The 17,281-nt window shown below is 39.7% G+C and overlaps 1 long non-coding RNA gene across 1 annotated transcript in view; it reads left to right on the top strand.

Moving 5' to 3' along the window:
• Positions 1-15,075, top strand: part of LOC125110261 (uncharacterized) — a 300,974-nt gene extending 285,899 nt beyond the window's left edge. Inside the window, exons 5-6 of the long non-coding RNA XR_007130541.1 lie at positions 10,691-10,945; positions 14,777-15,075. This is a non-coding gene — a long non-coding RNA (uncharacterized LOC125110261). The remainder of the gene's footprint in view (positions 1-10,690; positions 10,946-14,776) is intronic.
• The last annotated feature ends 2,206 nt before the right edge of the window (positions 15,076-17,281 follow it).

Genomic DNA, 17,281 nt, shown 5'->3' with positions numbered 1-17,281 from the left:
TTTTGTTTTCAATTTCAGGACTGGTTCCCGAAGTTACTTACTCCATTATCTTCCATGACATCACTCTACACTGTCTTTTATAATTAACTTTATTGCCCCTCCATGTCTGGGGTGGGGGATGGTTCAAATTATTGTCTGATGCTATTTATTTTCAGCCTAAACAACTTCCTTTAACATTTCTCATATGGCAGGTCTGCTATCAACAAAATCTCTCAGCTTCCATTTATCTTGGAATATATTTGCTTTGCTTTCGTCTTTAAAAGGGTTTTTGCTGATTCTTAGTTGACAGTTTTTTTTTTCTCATTACTTTAAATATGCCATCCCATTGTCTTCTGACAGCTACTGTTTGTAGTCAAAAGTTAGCTGTCTATCTTGGAGTTTCCTTGTATGTGAAACATACAGTCACTTGTCACTGTTTCCATGATGTTCTCTTTATATTTGACTTTCATATACTTTACTACTATGTTTCTGAATGTGGTCTATTTGTGTTTAACCTTCTTATGGAGCATCTTAGATATATAATTTTTTTTTTCATTAAATTTGGGAAGTTTCCAGCTATTAGTTCTCTGAATATTTTTTCTCCCTCTTCTCCTTCTTCTTTCCCTCTAGTACTTTCATTGTGCATATATTGATTTAATTATGGCCTACATTTTTCTTATACTTTGTCCCTTTCTCTCTTTTTTTTTTCTGCTTTTCACATTGCATAGTCCCTATTGATCTATATTCAAATGTCCTGATCATTTTTTTTCTGCCAGAGGAAATCTATTTTTGAAATCCTCTAGAAATTTTCTGTTATTATACTTTTCAACTACATCATTTGTATGTGGTTCTTACTTTATAATTCCTATCTTTTTACTAATTTTTTCTTAATTGGGAGAGACATTGTTCTCATATCTGCCTTCTTTAGACATGCTCTTCTTTAGTCCTTTAGCACATTTATTTTTTTTTCTAAGATTTTATTTATTTATGTCAGAAAGAGAGAGAGAGAAAGCACACAAGCAGGCAGAGAGGCAGGCAGAGGCAGAGAGAGAGGCAGGCTTCCTGCAGAGCAAGGAGGCCAATGCGGGACTCGATCGCAGGACCCTGGGATCATGACCTGAGCCGAAGGCAGCAGCTTAACCCACTGAGCCACCCAGGCATCCCCTTTAGCACGTTTATAATGGCTGTTTTAAAATCTCTGTCAAGTTCAACATCTGAATTCCTTCAAAACAGTTACAATGTTTTCTTTTATTCCTGTTGTATAGGTCATATTTTTCTGTTTCTTTGAGTATCTTGTACAATTTCTGTTGAAAAGTGAACATTTTAGATAATATATTATAGCAAATCTGGATGCTGATTCCACATCTGTCTCTGCCTGCAGGGATTGATATTATTCCTGTTTTCCAAGTCATTGATTTATTTGTTTAGTTACTTGGCTAAACTAACTCTGTGAAGTCTGTTTCCATCCAATGTGCAATCTCTGGTATCCCCCCTGTTTTTTGATTTTCCCTTTTAGCTTGGTTATTTTGGGATCAACAACTAAATGGCATAAGCCCCTTGTTGGTCAAAGGTCATGCTTAATCTCTGTTGGCAATTAGATTTTTGCCTTTACCACTGGATATGCAAGTAGCCCTATAGCTACTTTCACAGATGAAATTTACATTTTTAAAATCCTGTTTATCCAAGGACTGGTAGGTTTGATTATCCTTCTCCATTTACTCCTGTGGAGAGTGCAGACTTTTACATACATATGGCCTTCCAGACTACTGGGGATATATGGGATTTTATTTTTAAGCTTACCTTCTTAGATGTTGCTCCTGGGTTCAACTAGCTTATTGCTGAACCAGTGTTTGGCTAGAGGTTTTCTCTAACCTCCTCATGCCAGTGCCAGCTTATACCCTTTGTATTTATTTTATTTTTCTGCGTGGAACTTGGAAGTGTTTTCAAGTCTGTCTCATGTCCTGTTCTGATTACTCCTGAGTAGGTACAGCCCATTACTTGTGTACTACATTTCCAACTCCTAAGATTACCTATGTTGCCAGGAGGGCTTTTCCTGTGTATCTCTTCCTATGGTTCTTTCTGTTAAACTTTTGATTGCTCTACTGTTTTACTCATTGCTACCAGTATCATGGAGCTATTAGCATCTTCTTAATTGCTCTCTACCAAGATCACCATAGTTTTCAACAACACCCTAAGCACAGAATTCACCATGTTTTATTCCAAATAAGGTCACTCCCTTTAGTCAGTAGTGGCCTGCCTCTCCACCCTGGACTGAAGCTCCATGCCACTAAACAAGAGTTCAGAATGGGGAGAGAGACTCACTTCTCCTGGAACTTCTTCTACTTTATGTCTATATTAGAAACTGGGGAGGTTTGGTGGTCCCTATTCTTCTTGGCTTAACCCTCCTAGCATGGGACTCCTCTACCTGAAACCTGCTCAAGGATGACTAGAATCTAATACTCTTGACCTGCCATATTTGGCATATAGCTTCTGTCCCAAAGTTGGGGGTAGGTGGAGATTCCAGTCATTGTGAATAGAGTTTCTGAAACATGGGCTTTGGGAGAGGATGAAAAAATGCTGGAAGCCTGCTCTTTCAATAGTGATTCCATAAGCTACAGGTGGTATCGTGGGAAGTGGGTATCATGGGAAGTGGTTATCATGGTTCAAATATCACAGGCTTTCATTGTTCTTACTGAGATTTAGTAAATGTACTTGAATTAATATTTCTTCATTTACTATGTGCCATTAGAACAATTTCCAGAGACTTTAAGGACCTTAGTAAGCTTTACATATTTATACTTTTTAAATATAATTTTATATATTTACAATTGTGTGTATGTATGTGTCTGTGTATATAATATGTGTGTGTATACACACACACACACACACACACACACACTATATATAGAGATATAGATAAAGATATTTAGATAGAGATATCTAAATAAACTTTCTTCACCCAAATAGTTGTTTTGTTGGGGGATAAGTTTACTGTATCTTTACTCCATCATTCAAGAAACTGGTCTCCTAGTCTGCCTCTTAATCATCTATAAGCTAATGATGTCCATGTGCCTATCTCAGTCTTTCATGTAGACTCCAGACTTGCATATCTAACAGACTATTTATTATCAAGTAGTTTTGGTTTTACTTTCTTTTTCTCTTTAAAGATTTTATTTATTTATTTGAGAGAGAGAGAGAGAAAGGAGGAGAGTGGGGAGGGAGAGAGAAGCAGGACTCTGGGATCATGACCTGACCCAAAGTTAGTCACTTAACCAACTGAGCCACCCAGGCACCTAAATAGTTTTGGTTTTTCTACCTCAAAAATGTTCTCTATATGTTTTTGTTATTTCAGTAAATCAAACTACCACTGATATGGTTAATCAAGTAAAAAATCTGAGCATTGGCGTGGAGGCCCCCCCTCTTACCAACTACATATAATCCATTGGCAAGTCCCATCGATTCTGTCAAATATATCTAGAAACAGCTCATTTTTTCCCACTTTCATGCCTTCTGTCTAAGTCCTACCCCCTCTCATGGTCTATTAAAATGGAGTTCAAATGAACCCTAATTCTATTTCTGTGTCCCCTCCAAGCTGTGCCCTGAACAGTCCCCAGAATGATAATTTTACATATACTATAAACATATGTCCCCTATTGCACACTCTGCACCACTGGCATCAACCTTCTTTTCCTCTCCTTCCAACCTATCTAGAGCCCCACCCTTTTTTGCTCAGTTTTAGTCACACTGTTTTCCTTCACAGTGTGCTTTCCTCTGTTTCAGTTCTCTCTTCCTCCTCCCTTTGCAAGAATGGCATTGCTCCTCTTTTTTTTTTTTCTTAAATGTTACCTCCTCTGAGAAGCTTTCTAGGTAGTTTGTCCCCTATTATGCTCTCTTGCTTCACTCCATTCATTTCCTTCACAGTTCTTGACATAGTTGGTAATTATTGTCTTTAATGATTTATTGTCTGCTGCTCCCACTAGATGGTAAATTCCAGGACTGCATGAACCATAGTTGTTTTGCTCATTGCTCTGTAATAAATACCTACTACTAATGATAAGAGCTCCTACAATGGCATATGTGCCAAAAACTGGTTTTAAGACACATATATGTATACACACATATACAAACGTGCATACACATACATACACTCATATACATACACACATATGTACATTCATACACACGTGCACACACATATACAAACTCATTTAATCCTCAGAACAATGCTATGAGATCATTGTATTATTTTCATTTTACAAGTGATTATACAAAAGCACAGGTGAGGTAAGTGACTTGCCCAAGGTCACGCAGTGAGTGAGCAGACTAGCCAAAGTCTATTCCAGCTATTCCAGAGTCTATACCCTGAAACATTTCAGCCCTTTCTTAGTGCAATGCCAGGAGCAAAGTAGGTGCTCCATTAATATTTGTAGAATGAATGAACAAGAGGACAGCAAAATGATGTTATCATCCCCTAGAGGAGTGCTGTCTGACATAGCTTTTTGGAGATGATGGAAATGTTCCACATCTGTGCTGTTTTATACAGCAGTCACTAGTTATATGTGGCAGCTGACCCTTACAATGTGATTAGTATTACTCAGGAATGAAATTTTTATTTTTCTTTAATTCTAATGTATCTAAATTTAGATAGCAACATGTGACTACTCTAGCACATACGACAATATAGTCCAAGACTTCATGAGGTGGTATCGCTAATTAATGCACTGAGGTTTATATAGCCTTGATGAATTTAACTCCAAAACAAAACACAGAATTCCCTTTTGCATTTCTTTTTTCCCTAGTGACTTCCACCCCCAGTTTTTCAAACATCCTTTATCCTCCCACTTTACTTCATTCCAGTCTGTAGAATCAAGCCTCCTCCTTCATGTGCAGCTCCAGCAAAGCCATTTCCCCACCCCCTCAATGGTGGTGTGAAGAGTCTTTCAAAAATATTTAACTAGTCAACAAACATCTAGAGCCTACTTGGATGGAGCACTGGCCCAGGTCCTGGGGAAGGGTGGAGGTAGACAGAGCCACAATGACAACTAAACAGGGTCCCTATCTAATAGTGAAGAGAGGTTCATTAGACTGGTAAACCCACACATAGTAAGGTCTCAGTCAAGGGGCTGGAATGTATGTATGGCGGGGTGCAGTGAGTGGCAGGCTGAGTGTCTAGTTTTGCAGCTGCAGGTTCCAAATTGGGACTGTGCTTTGTCTACTTAGCAGAAGCTGCTACAAAATGGCACTGATTCCACTTGTACCTGGACCATAAGAACAAAAGGATGGGCCCAGTTTTGCTTTCAGAAATGAGTTCATAACAGACATGAGACAGTCTTACTGATGTTTATATAGAAAGAGACAACTGACCTAGAAGGAGGGAACTGCTATTATATTTCACCCTGATGACTTGGGCTGATACAAGGTGGGCCTAGTTCTTAGACCACTACCCCATCTTTTATGAAGAAAGAAATAATCAAAGAAATAGTATATAAAAATTAAACTGAGAATCAAATAGTAAAGAACAAGAAGAAGAAGGAGAAAAGAGCAGTATGCATTAATCATCAAACTCATGGGCAATTACTACTCATATTTCTAAACAAAATCCAATAACTGGGGTAATGAAAGTGCATTTCTTCCCTCCCACCATTTGCATACTTGGCATCTCACTTACATTGTATGTAGGTTAGAGCAAAAAGATGCTGCTTTGTTTGGATTTTGCTTTTTCTGTGGAATCCATTATAAAGCAATGTTCTTTTGTGTGTCGAAGAGCAGAAAAGCTCCACTTCCTCTCTTCAAAAGATTTGGGCAGAAGTCAACTACTGTATTTATCCCATGCAGCTCTCTTTTTGATTACTAGATGTGTGCTGGTTGTAGAAGCCACAGAAAAGCAGTGAATGTTCTCGCCACAAAGGACTTTCTTTCTTAGGGTGGGTCTTACAGCATCATGATTCTGAAAGTGAAATTTTCAGTCATCTAAATGTCACTCTATAAATAGGAAGCACACAAACATAGAAATAGCCAGATAATGCCTTATGTGTTTCATTTTTCATCTACACATCTGCTATTAGTGCATAGGTGGAATGACCACGTATTTCATTTTTTCCTCAAACTTCCTCAATTTTACTCTTTTCAATAAAGACAGTTCATTAAAAGCAAAATCAAATGAGATTTTGCTGTAATGCCTCTTTAACACTTTTCTCATAAATTATATCATAGATCAGAAAATCAAAAAATAACCATCAGAAAAGAACTAGAGCAACTGTCCCAGTCTACTCTAGACTAAAACTGTAACTTCCTGCTTGTGAGTTTATTTCCCAAAGTGAGGTCCTGAGAACACTAGTTCCATGAGTTGTACCACAATAAAAGCATTCCATGGTGAATACCTTAAGCTCATTTGACCATACAAAATGGTTGTGTTGGTGTCATGAATATTTTCACTAGTATTTCCTAAGCCTTCAGATGTACCTTCCATTCCGCCTCACATTTCTACTGCCAAATAAGAACTCTTAATTCAAGCAAGGCTTAGACCGCATTCTGCCAAACACACACATACCTAATAGCAAATAAGCATGAAAAATGGGGATGCATACTGCTCTTGTAAGCTCTGGAAAGTCCCAGTCTGCCTTTGGGATCTTGCATAAGCCTTTGCATAAAATATTCACTCTGCCTAAGACAGGCTGAGACCACAGTCCACTAGTTGCTGTACAAGCAGACTATAGGACTGTGTCACCTGATAGAGCCCTCCATGAAGTGTGGGCACAGGACCTTGAGGACCAAAGAAATTAGGAGATGGACTTCCCTGGTTCCCCTTGTTCAAAGAAGGGTGGTGAGGCCATGCTGTCATTCTGGCTCATAATGTAGCTGAAAACCACTAATCTTAAAAATAAAAAAGCATTTCTATTTCCTTCTCACAAAACCTATGATGTAGATTACAGTAGTGGCATTTGAAATGTCTCAGTAACTACCTCTGAGGTAAAATTCTTTCTGAGGGTTACTTCAAATGCTAATTTTTCCTACTGGGTAGGCTAACAGTAGTTTACACTTGCATGTGCCCACAAACAAAACATCACCCTATCTGTTAAAGGCTTACTAAAGTGAACCACCACATTGATCTAGTAACGGATGCTTGGGAATTCATAGAACTCATAAACATGCTAAAGATTCTGGCAAGTCCTGCAAAAAGAAATCTTTGACCAAATACCAAAGATTTTAACTTAGTTGGCCTTAGAAACATCTGTACACATGTTATGATGATACACATACACATGATGATAATATGTACTTGGTCTTAGAAGCAACCTACTAAATGTGTCTTAACCAAGTGGATTCTAAATGGGAAGTGATGTTAGATGTCATTCTAAGTACAGCCAATTATTTACATTCGAAGAAATGGACATTCTGATTTATAAATCATCCTGTTATGAGTGTGATGCATCAGGATCTGCCCCATAGAGTCTCACATCCTCTCTTCTTTGTTAATAAAAGTTAATAAAGTTAATAAAATAAAAAGTTAATAAAAGTTCCACTACAAGAAAATATCTTTTTCATTACCACTCTCTTATCAATTTCCCACGTAGGCTCTGTTTGCAGTGACAGCATCCATCTTGTGACAATGAGGTAAAACACGTGAACATGAAATGCCAATAGCTAAGAAGGTAGAGAGATAGAAGGAGACCAGAGATAACATGTAACAACTAAACCAACTAAGGCTGATGACCTCTGATTAAGTCACTTATTGCCTAAATCTCTATTATCTTTTTTTTTTGACAACTGAATATATTCTTAATTAAATACACACTATTACAGAACCTAATCCCTTTAACTTAAGGACAGCCTTCTATTACCTCCTGGGGAAGACCCAATTCACTGGCAGTCAAGGGTAGCTCAGATCAAGCTCCCAAAGCACTTAGCTTCCCTTCTACTTCAAATCTCAACACATTGCCCTATAGCACTTATTTGCATACCTATCACTAAACCATGTGCATTCTTGTGGTACTGTGCCTTATGTGTCTTCCCAAAGCCTATCACAGAATCAGGCTGGCAGTCTCTCTTGAGAAATTTGTTGAATAAATCGATAATGTTAGTATTCTGTCACATTCCTTGGTGACAATATCTCACTCTCCAAAAATTTTGTCCTTTTAAAGGTGAATTTAAAAATTAAATATCTGTCACCTAACATTTTGGTAGTGATGTGATGACTTTGAGAAGGTGTGTTTATGGGGGGGATACTATTGGATGATACCTGAGGAACAACACTAAGTATAAAAATGATTAGGTTCTAATAGGACATCATTGTCCCTGACAGTGGCTGAAAGGATCTGGTGTGTCATGGTGTGCTATGGTATAGTGTAGCAGAGAAGCCAAAGGCAAAAGCTATGGAGCCAAACTATCTAGACTCTTCTCTCAGCTCGGTCACTCACTTCCTGGATGCCCTGAAGCAAGTGTCTTGTCTCTAACACTTGGTTTCCTTAGTCTAAAACGGCATGGTATCTAAGTCAGGAAGTTTGTAAGAGGATTAAATAAATTAAAAAATGAAAACATATGGGGCACCTGGGTGGCTCAGTAGGTTAAAGCCTCTGCCTTCGGCTCAGGTCATGATCCCAGGCTCCTGGGATTGAGCCCCACATCAGGCTCTCTGCTCGGTGGGGAGCCTGCTTCCTCCTCTCTCTCTGCCTGCCTCTCTGCCTGCTTGTGATCTCTGTATGTCAAATAAATAAATAAAATCTTAAAAAAAAAAAAAAACATATAAAGTGCTTAACACAAGGGCACCTGGGTGGCTCAGTTGGTTAAGTGTCTACCTTTGGCTCAGGTCATGATCCCAAGGTGCTGGAATCAAGCCCCACATCGGGCTCCCTGCTGAGCAGGGACTCTGCTTTTCCCTTTGCCCTCTCTCCCTGCTTGTGCTGTCTCTCTGTCTATCAAATCAATCAAAAATTTTTTAAAGTGCTTACCACAAGACATGACACTTAGTCAATACTCAATAGGTTTTAGCTGTTGTTTTTTGTCTCAGGTACTATTGGGGAGTTACTTCTTAAAAATACACAGAATATCAGAGACTCTATTATCTACCACTTAAAAGGCATACAATACGTTTATAATGAAAAATTAAAAAACAGCCGGTAACACAAAGATTAGAATGACTAAAATCCAGAACACTGACAACACCAAATGCTGGTGAGGATGTAGAGCAACAGGAACTTGCATTCATTGCTGATGGGAAGGGAAAATGGCACTGCCACTTGGGAATAGAGTTTGGTGGTTACTTACAAAACCGAACATAATCTTACCAAACAACCCAGAAACTGTGCTCCTTGGTATTTACCCAAAGGAGCTGAAAACATATGGCTGCTTAAACACATGCATGTGGATATTTATAGCAGATTTATTAATAATTCCCTAAACTTGGAAGCAACCAACATGGGGAAGGTGAATGGATAAACAGTGCTACAACCAGACAATAGAACACAATTTGTGCTAAAAAGAAATGAGCTATTAAACCAGACAAAGCCATGGAAAAACCTTAAATGCGTATTACTAAGTGAAAGAAACCAATCTAAGGAGGCTCTATAATGAAAGGTTTCTACTCTTTGACATTCCAGAAAAGATAAAGGAAACTATACAATTTTCATCATTGGTAGGGTAAAGGGGGAACAGGAATGGAATGAATAGGGAAGCACAGAGAATTTTCAGGAAAGTGACCATATTCTGTATAATGATGGATATCTGTCATAATACATTTGTCTAAACCCATGGAATGTAGAACACCAAGAATGAACTCTTAGGTAAACTATGGACTCTGGGTGATAATGACGTGTCCATGTAGGCTCATCAGTTACAACAAATGAATCACTCTGGTGGAAGATGTTGATAATGGGAGAGGTTATGTGTGTGGGGGGGTAAGGAGTTATAGGAAATTTTTGTACTTTCCTCTCAATTTTGTTATGAATTTAAGCTAATACACACACACACACACACACACACACACACACACACATATATACATATATTTTTAATCCAACAGGTAGCCATGGGTAATTTCTAAATAGCCAAAGTGATAATCATTACTAGACCTACACATTATGTCAGAGCTTGGGGTCTTGGGTCCACTGGCTGGAAGTTCACTCACAATCCAATTATGTCACCAAGAGCAAGTCAGTTAACTCTTAAATATAAAATGGGTGCAATAGTACTTTCCTTCTAGGATGTTTGGAGGAGTGAATTGGTTCTGCCTAGCATCTGACACTAGTAGTCAATAAATGTTAATTATTTTTAACAAATCCTATAGGAGGTTCTGATACACTGTGCTGAATGAAAATGACATTTTATTAAAATGTCCCTTTTTTGCTGTGAGGCCCTTTCTAAATCTTATGACAATCAGCTATACATTGAACACCAGTCACTCTTGGAACGCTTCCACTATCTGCATAACTGTGAACCTTATCATGCTAACAGCGTAACACACACCATGTCACTTCTCATTTAATAAAGCAAATTGCTGCATGCAAGGGTAGTTATTCTCATTTGCAAATTTCTACCTAATTAGCTCTCTAAAAGCAAATTGCAAATTGGATCCAAGCAAATCATTCCCGGAGTACTTGCTCTGGTGAACCAAATGAATAGTGGGTCCATTCTGCAGTTGGCCAGAGATGCTGCATATGGCAACAAAATTGTGTCTCCATGTTTCCCAGAAGAAATTCTTTCTGGTTGCCTGCAGGTATAGACATCATCCTTCTTCCCACAGTTTGAAAAGGATTGTAGTGTAGTGACAAAATTTTTACGAAGACTAAAGAGGCAAAAGGAAGCCGAGGTGGGAGAAATTAAATCTCCAAGTGACATTCAATCACATGTGGAGAGACAGTCAAGTCAGAACCAAGACATCAGTGAAGTTCACGCAGTACAGGCGAAAAATAAAGGATGGACAAATGAACCTCACTTGTGGGCAAGAGGCAGATCTCTTGTGGAGGAGATGGTATGTCTTGTGGACATGGTATATGGAAGAATTTAATTCTCAGGAAGCTGGGCATAAAGAAGTGATGAGAAACAGAATCCTGACTCAAAGAAAAAGGATATAAAGACATTTTGTGTGTTTCCCTGCCCAGCATTTTTTTTTTTTTTTTTATTAATGTCTCGGTTTCCTTTGAGAGATCTTCTACTCTACATGGTTCAGGTGCTGCTGATACCAGTCCTTTCACTGGTGGGTGTGGGAGGGACAAATGACTCAGGTGCAGCCAGAGTGAATTTTCAAGCTTTCACTGAAAAGTTCATTTCTTTCTACATGGATGCCAAGCTGATGAAGATGAACCCAGGGCTGCTGGCATCACCCAAAGAAGACTGACTGAGAAAATAAGACAACATAGAGAAAGAAGAATAAGGAAATGAAGAGAGGTGGCTTTGCTGGGTCATTGTTTGAGAATCTGCAACCATCCAGATTCTTCCTGGACTTGTTAGTTTTGGAAAGGTCCAACCCTGGACTTTTCAGTTTTAAGAGTCAGGGAATCCCCTTTTTGCCTCAGCCAATTTGAGTTAGTTTCTGTCACTTGCAACTGAAGAAAAGCCTGACTCATTGCTGAGGGGAAGTCATGCCTACTTACAATATGTAGTACTTTTTCCTCAAACACCAAGTATCATTGATGTGATCTCTATATTGGTCTGTGGTGGCCATATTTTCCTAACCACTTCCCCCACAAAATGAGCATATCTGCTCAGACAAGTAGAATTTTACTCGTAGAACTGCAGAATGTCAGAAAATCGGAGCTATTCTAAAAATCTGGGACACATGAAGAAAACATACTTCCTGATAGCCCAGTCCCATTCCCCTACTGAACTCTTGAGGCATATATTTTGAACTGACATTCCTCTCTTTAGTAATCAGGCTAAAAATATCTTTCCTATGCTCTCTGTGTAGAGATTGAGACACATTGCTCAAAGCTGTTACACCACATATCTGCAGCAAACTCTAAGCTAGTCAGTCAATATTTGGACCCCGTGGAGAGAATCCCAGGGGAGAATTCAGCCCCCACACCCCATCCTGCCATTTGATCTGTTGAGAGCGACTCACCTCAGTAACTCAGTTTCTCAATATCTCAATAACCACTTTATGATACAAGGGTGACACACCTCATGCTATAGGAAAGTTCTCCTGAGTAGTGTGCAAACCCAGGTTTATTCACTCCAGATCTATGATCTATGTATTACACACAATCATTTCAGACATGATCCATTTCAAAATCTTATGAGTTGGCAGGGGATTCCTAATGCTGTGTCTTCTGGTATGACTTTTGCAATCATCATCGCATTTTTGTAATCCAGAGGGGTTACCATTGCATTTAGCACTTACTATGTACCAAGAACCATGTTAAACAGTTTACAAGCACTGACCAATTAAATATTCACAAAACTCCATGACCTAGAATCTATTGAAATCTCCAATTTACAAATGAGGAAACAGGCTCAGAACAGTTGAGCCAAATCGCCAAGATTAGTAAATGTTGCCAAATTAGTAAATGTCGCCACACTTAGTAAATGTTGAAGCCAGGGCTAAATTCTAGGTCCATCTCTTTGGCTCCCCATAGTCCATGTTCTGAATGCCTACACTGTTCAGATTCTTATGAGAACTTTGATATTTTATCTGGGAACAGCAATTTTCATTTTTATAACTTGAAAATATTTAATAAGAGAACTTGAAAATAATCAGGCACAAGCAGAACACAAATACACGCCAGTAAGAATGATTTTTGCTCTCACCTTCCTTGTGCCAGGCACTGTACTAGGCTTTGGGACTACAGCAGAAGACAAGAGAGATGCTAGCATCCGCCCTGCTCCCCACTGGTGATGGACATTTGACAGAACTATTTGCCCTTTGGGCGTTCAATTTTCTAATCAATAAAAGAGTAAGGTTGGCTACATGATCTCTAGACCCTCCTCCAGCCTTGACATTTGATGAGTTACAGGCTCTCCTCCGGGGTTCCCAAAAGGTAAAATACGTAGGCAGACACATGCTAAAGCATAAGTACTCAACCTTAGCGAACATCGGAAAAGACTAGGGAAATTGTAAAAAGCAAGGACTTCCAGACTTTCAGGTAGAGGGTTGCATCGAGAAGCTCCATGATGGTGCCCCAAGATCTGCATTTCTAGTAAGTTTCCTGGGAATGTTGATCATGAATTGTGATTTGAAGCTGGTATTCAAAGCATTGGCAGCTCTTAGGAGCTTATCAGAAATGCAAATCTTGAGTCCCACCCAAGACCACTGAATCAGAACCTGCATTTCACCAATGTCCCCAGGTCATGCTCGTATGAACTGAAATGATTCTAGAAAGGGACCAACCTGGTTAATCCTAATGCCATGCTCAATCTCAATACCGAAGACCCACAGCACACCCTTACCTAATTGTTATTAGTTTAATTTCTCTATAATTGCTACCCCAAAAAGCATCATCTGGAAGGGTGTTTTTCAAGTCACCTTTGGCAGAGCCCTAGTCATCAGTCCTCCAGGGCCATTTGGGCGTAGGCACTGCGTGAGGCAACCTAGACTGAGCTAGCCTCCAGGCTACAAACTCTCCTCCAAATAGAACACTCCACTTTGATCAATTTTCTTTTTTTTTTTAAATTTTTTTAAAGAGTTTATTTATTTATTTGACAGACAGAGATCACAAGTAGGCAGAGAGACAGGCAGAGAGAGGGGGAAGCAGGCTCCCTGCCAAGCAGAGAGCTCGATGTGGGGCTCGAGCCCAGGACCCTGGGATCATGACCTGAGCCAAAGGCAGAGGCTTTAACCCACTGAGCCAGTGGCTTTAACCCACCCACCCAGCCACCCAGGCGCCCTGGTCAATTTTCGAATTGTGGTTTGATTTTCTTTGAAAAGAGGGTTTTGTTGCTTTAAATTTTTTCTCAACCAACATCATGTTCCATAGTGCCCATCAATGCCATTAGTACCTTCCCCATGATACCCAAGAGATGGGCTTAGGGAACGAACCTGGCTCTGTTTTCTCATATGCTTCCCTTGGGGGCAGAAACATGACCTTCAAAATGTCAAAACCTGCTCCTGTTCCCAGGAGGACTGTTAAGTTACTTTCCTACCCTACTTTAATATGCAATGACCAAGAAAGACGCTAATGTGGAAAATTCTGAATTCAGCTCATATGCCATTGCTAGTTTATCTTCTAACAAAAGCTCTCTGTATCTTTTCTTATAAACCAAAATGTTCCCACCAGTCAATGGGAATTTGATCCTTAAGGTAAACACGAGCAGTCCAGATCTTTCTTTAGAGCAAGTATGCTGGAGACATCTGTAGTGATCAGCATTGCCTGGTGGCTCTGGAGTTAGAGCGTCTCAGAATTTACTTAATAAAGATGTCAGAAGAGGCACAGGAAAAGATAACTTCAGTTTTATTAATACCTATGACTGATTCTCACCTGGGACACACCTGGGGAGTTTTGGAAAATCTTGATGCCTAGGCTACACCCCCAAAATTTACATCCAAATTTCTGAGAGTAAGTCTCCAGTTTCAATGGGTCCCTAGATGATTTCAGTATGCATGTGAGATGGAGAACCACTAAACAGTGCACCAGATTTGGGAGCACTGGAGATGGAGTCCTGTAAGATACATGCTCACTGGCCCTCCTCTTACCTCTCTTGGTCTTTCTCTTTCACATGCACATGGCCACTCATTTATTCAGACAGCAGTTATTTATTGAGAATCTACTATGTACACAATTGGAACTGGGAATTAAAAATTCAAAAATCCTGTTCTTGTGGAGCTAATAGTACTATTGACAAATTTTTCTTTTCTTTTTCATTTTAGACATAAAGAGGTGATATAAAGATTAACTAGGGTACTGGTGTACTATGTAAACCTAGCCTCTGTGAGAAGGTACAACTGGGTTCTAGGCTGACACCTGAATTTTGGAAAGGGCAGAGCTAAAGGAGGATCTATGGATAAAGCTCTTATACAGAAGGGACAGTAAGTACAAGGGGCTCCCAAATGGGAAGGAGCTTAGTAGATTGAAAGGAGAGATAAAAAGTCAGAGTGGCTGGAGCGCAGTCAGTGAAACGTAAAGTTAAAGGAAATGGATTCACAATGGTAGCCGAGAACCAGGAGGTGTAGGTCTTTATCGGCCATAAAAAAGAAAGGTGAAGGAGTGCCTGGGTGGCTCAGTGGATTAAGCCTCTGCCTTTGGCTTAGGTCCTGATCTCAGGGTCCTGGGCTGGAGCCTCACATCAGGCTCTCTGATCAGCAGGGAGCCTGCTTCCACCCCGCCCCCGACTCTCTGCCTGCCTCTCTGCCTACTTGTGATCTCTCTCTGTCAAATAAATAAAATCTTAAAAAATAAAAAAGTTGAAGAGATAATTTGATAAATAACTCTAATAATGGTAAAATATCTACATAAAAGATCATACCAATCTCATGAACAATGGCCTACATCTAACATAATGCTTTTGAATTTTATTTTACTTTTGATTTTGGAAAGGGATGAGACAGGGTTGGAACTGTTACTTGGGGACACATAGTAGAATTGCCTAGGAGAGGGGTTCATTCAAGCTGTATGACATACACTGTCCTTTGCCATAGGTATGATTCCTTTACCTTCCCCTAGAGGTGTGGCCCTTACCCACAGTGAGCAACTATTCACAGCAGTGGGCCATACACAGTGACATCAAATAACAATCACAGGCACATTCAGGATTTTTGGGTAATACCTTCAGTCCAGCTCATTGACCCTAAATTTCTGCATTCTCTAAGTATCTCTGTCAGGATGTCCCACGACACCTCTTTCACAACACGACCAAAAGGGAACTCATCTTAATTCATAAACAGACTGTATCTCTCCTATAATCTGCATATGAGTTGATATCAGTAGATTGGGGTTAAGGCTGGATCATCTGATGAATCTTCACTCCCAAGTCTGCTGCGTGGTCTGGGGTGACCAGAATACCTCAGTGGGAGTCATCAGGTCCCTCTACTCCCCTGTGGCTAACTGGCCTTCCTCACAGCATGGTGGTTTCAGGTTTGTTGGACTACCTATATGGCAGCTGGCTTCTCCCTGAATGAGTGTTTCAAGAGACAGGGTGTGGAAGCTGCCAGGCTATTAAGGCCTGAGCCTGAAAACAGAGCATCACCTTTTCAATAGCCCCCCACTCAAAGCAGTTTCTGAGCTCACCCAGGTTCAAAGGTAGGAGTCAAAGACTCACCTCTCCGTGGGATAAATGTTGATAAATTTGTGGCTATGTTTTGTCTACCACAATATATAAAGCATCCACACACAACGTGTGTGTGTCTGTGTGTGTGTGTACAGATACACATACACACAACATGTGGTAAAAACATGGATCACTGGAAGCATATCCATACATACAGCATGTATATTATGCATACATTATGTATTAGATATAATTGTATATACACAACCTATTTAAATATAGAGAGTGCATGGAACATAGTAAACTATAATCTTTTAAGTAAAATCTACTATAGTAGTAACTAAATCCTATCCCAATTACCTTATAGTGATGTCCTACAATCTTTTCATAAACTTCATGGAAGATAGGATAAACAAATATGAGGAGGAAATGGGAAGACTAACCAACATAAGCACTGAGAAGAAACATTAACTTCCCTGTCAGAGGCATGAGTCACTCTCCATTAGTTGGGCACCACTGGACTTAAGGAAGTTGCTATCAAGATCCTTCCAATGCAACCACCATGAGGTTGCACGGCAGAGGAGGCACTGAGAGAGACTCACCGCATTGCCAATGCAGGGTGTTCTGAATGCTTTTGTGTAAAAGGTAGCACCATCAGCGGGGAACAGGATATGTCAATGTGACAGTGACTCACCAGGTGAAATCACCGCTGCTTAGGTTCTGATGCCTGCCTTGCTGGCAGCAATCAAAAATGTTCCAGTGTCCCACCCCCTCCATGGAAAGATCAAAGAAGTTTCCTCTTAGGGCATATATGTGAGGAGAGGAGAGAAGAGAACTTGGGACCTCAACTATTTTTTATTTTATTTTAAATTCCAGTACAGTTAACATACAGTGTTATTCTAGTTTCAGGTGTATAATATATTGATTCAACTCTTACCCATTCCCCCACCCCTCACCTCACCATACCATCAGTCTGTTCTCTATATTTAAGAGTCTGTTTCTTGGTTGTCCCTCTCTCGCTCTCTTTCTCTCTCTTTTTTTCCTTTGCTCATTTCTTTTGTTTCTTAATTCCACCTATGAGTGAGATCGTGTGGTATTTGTCTTTCTCTGACTGACTTATTTTGCTGATAAATAAGATTTAGATTCTTCTAGAATCTAGATAAATAAG

This window comes from Lutra lutra, chromosome 1, assembly GCF_902655055.1.
Source record: "Lutra lutra chromosome 1, mLutLut1.2, whole genome shotgun sequence".
Taxonomy (NCBI): domain Eukaryota; kingdom Metazoa; phylum Chordata; class Mammalia; order Carnivora; family Mustelidae; genus Lutra; species Lutra lutra.
This window is presented reverse-complemented; position numbering and strand designations above follow the sequence as displayed.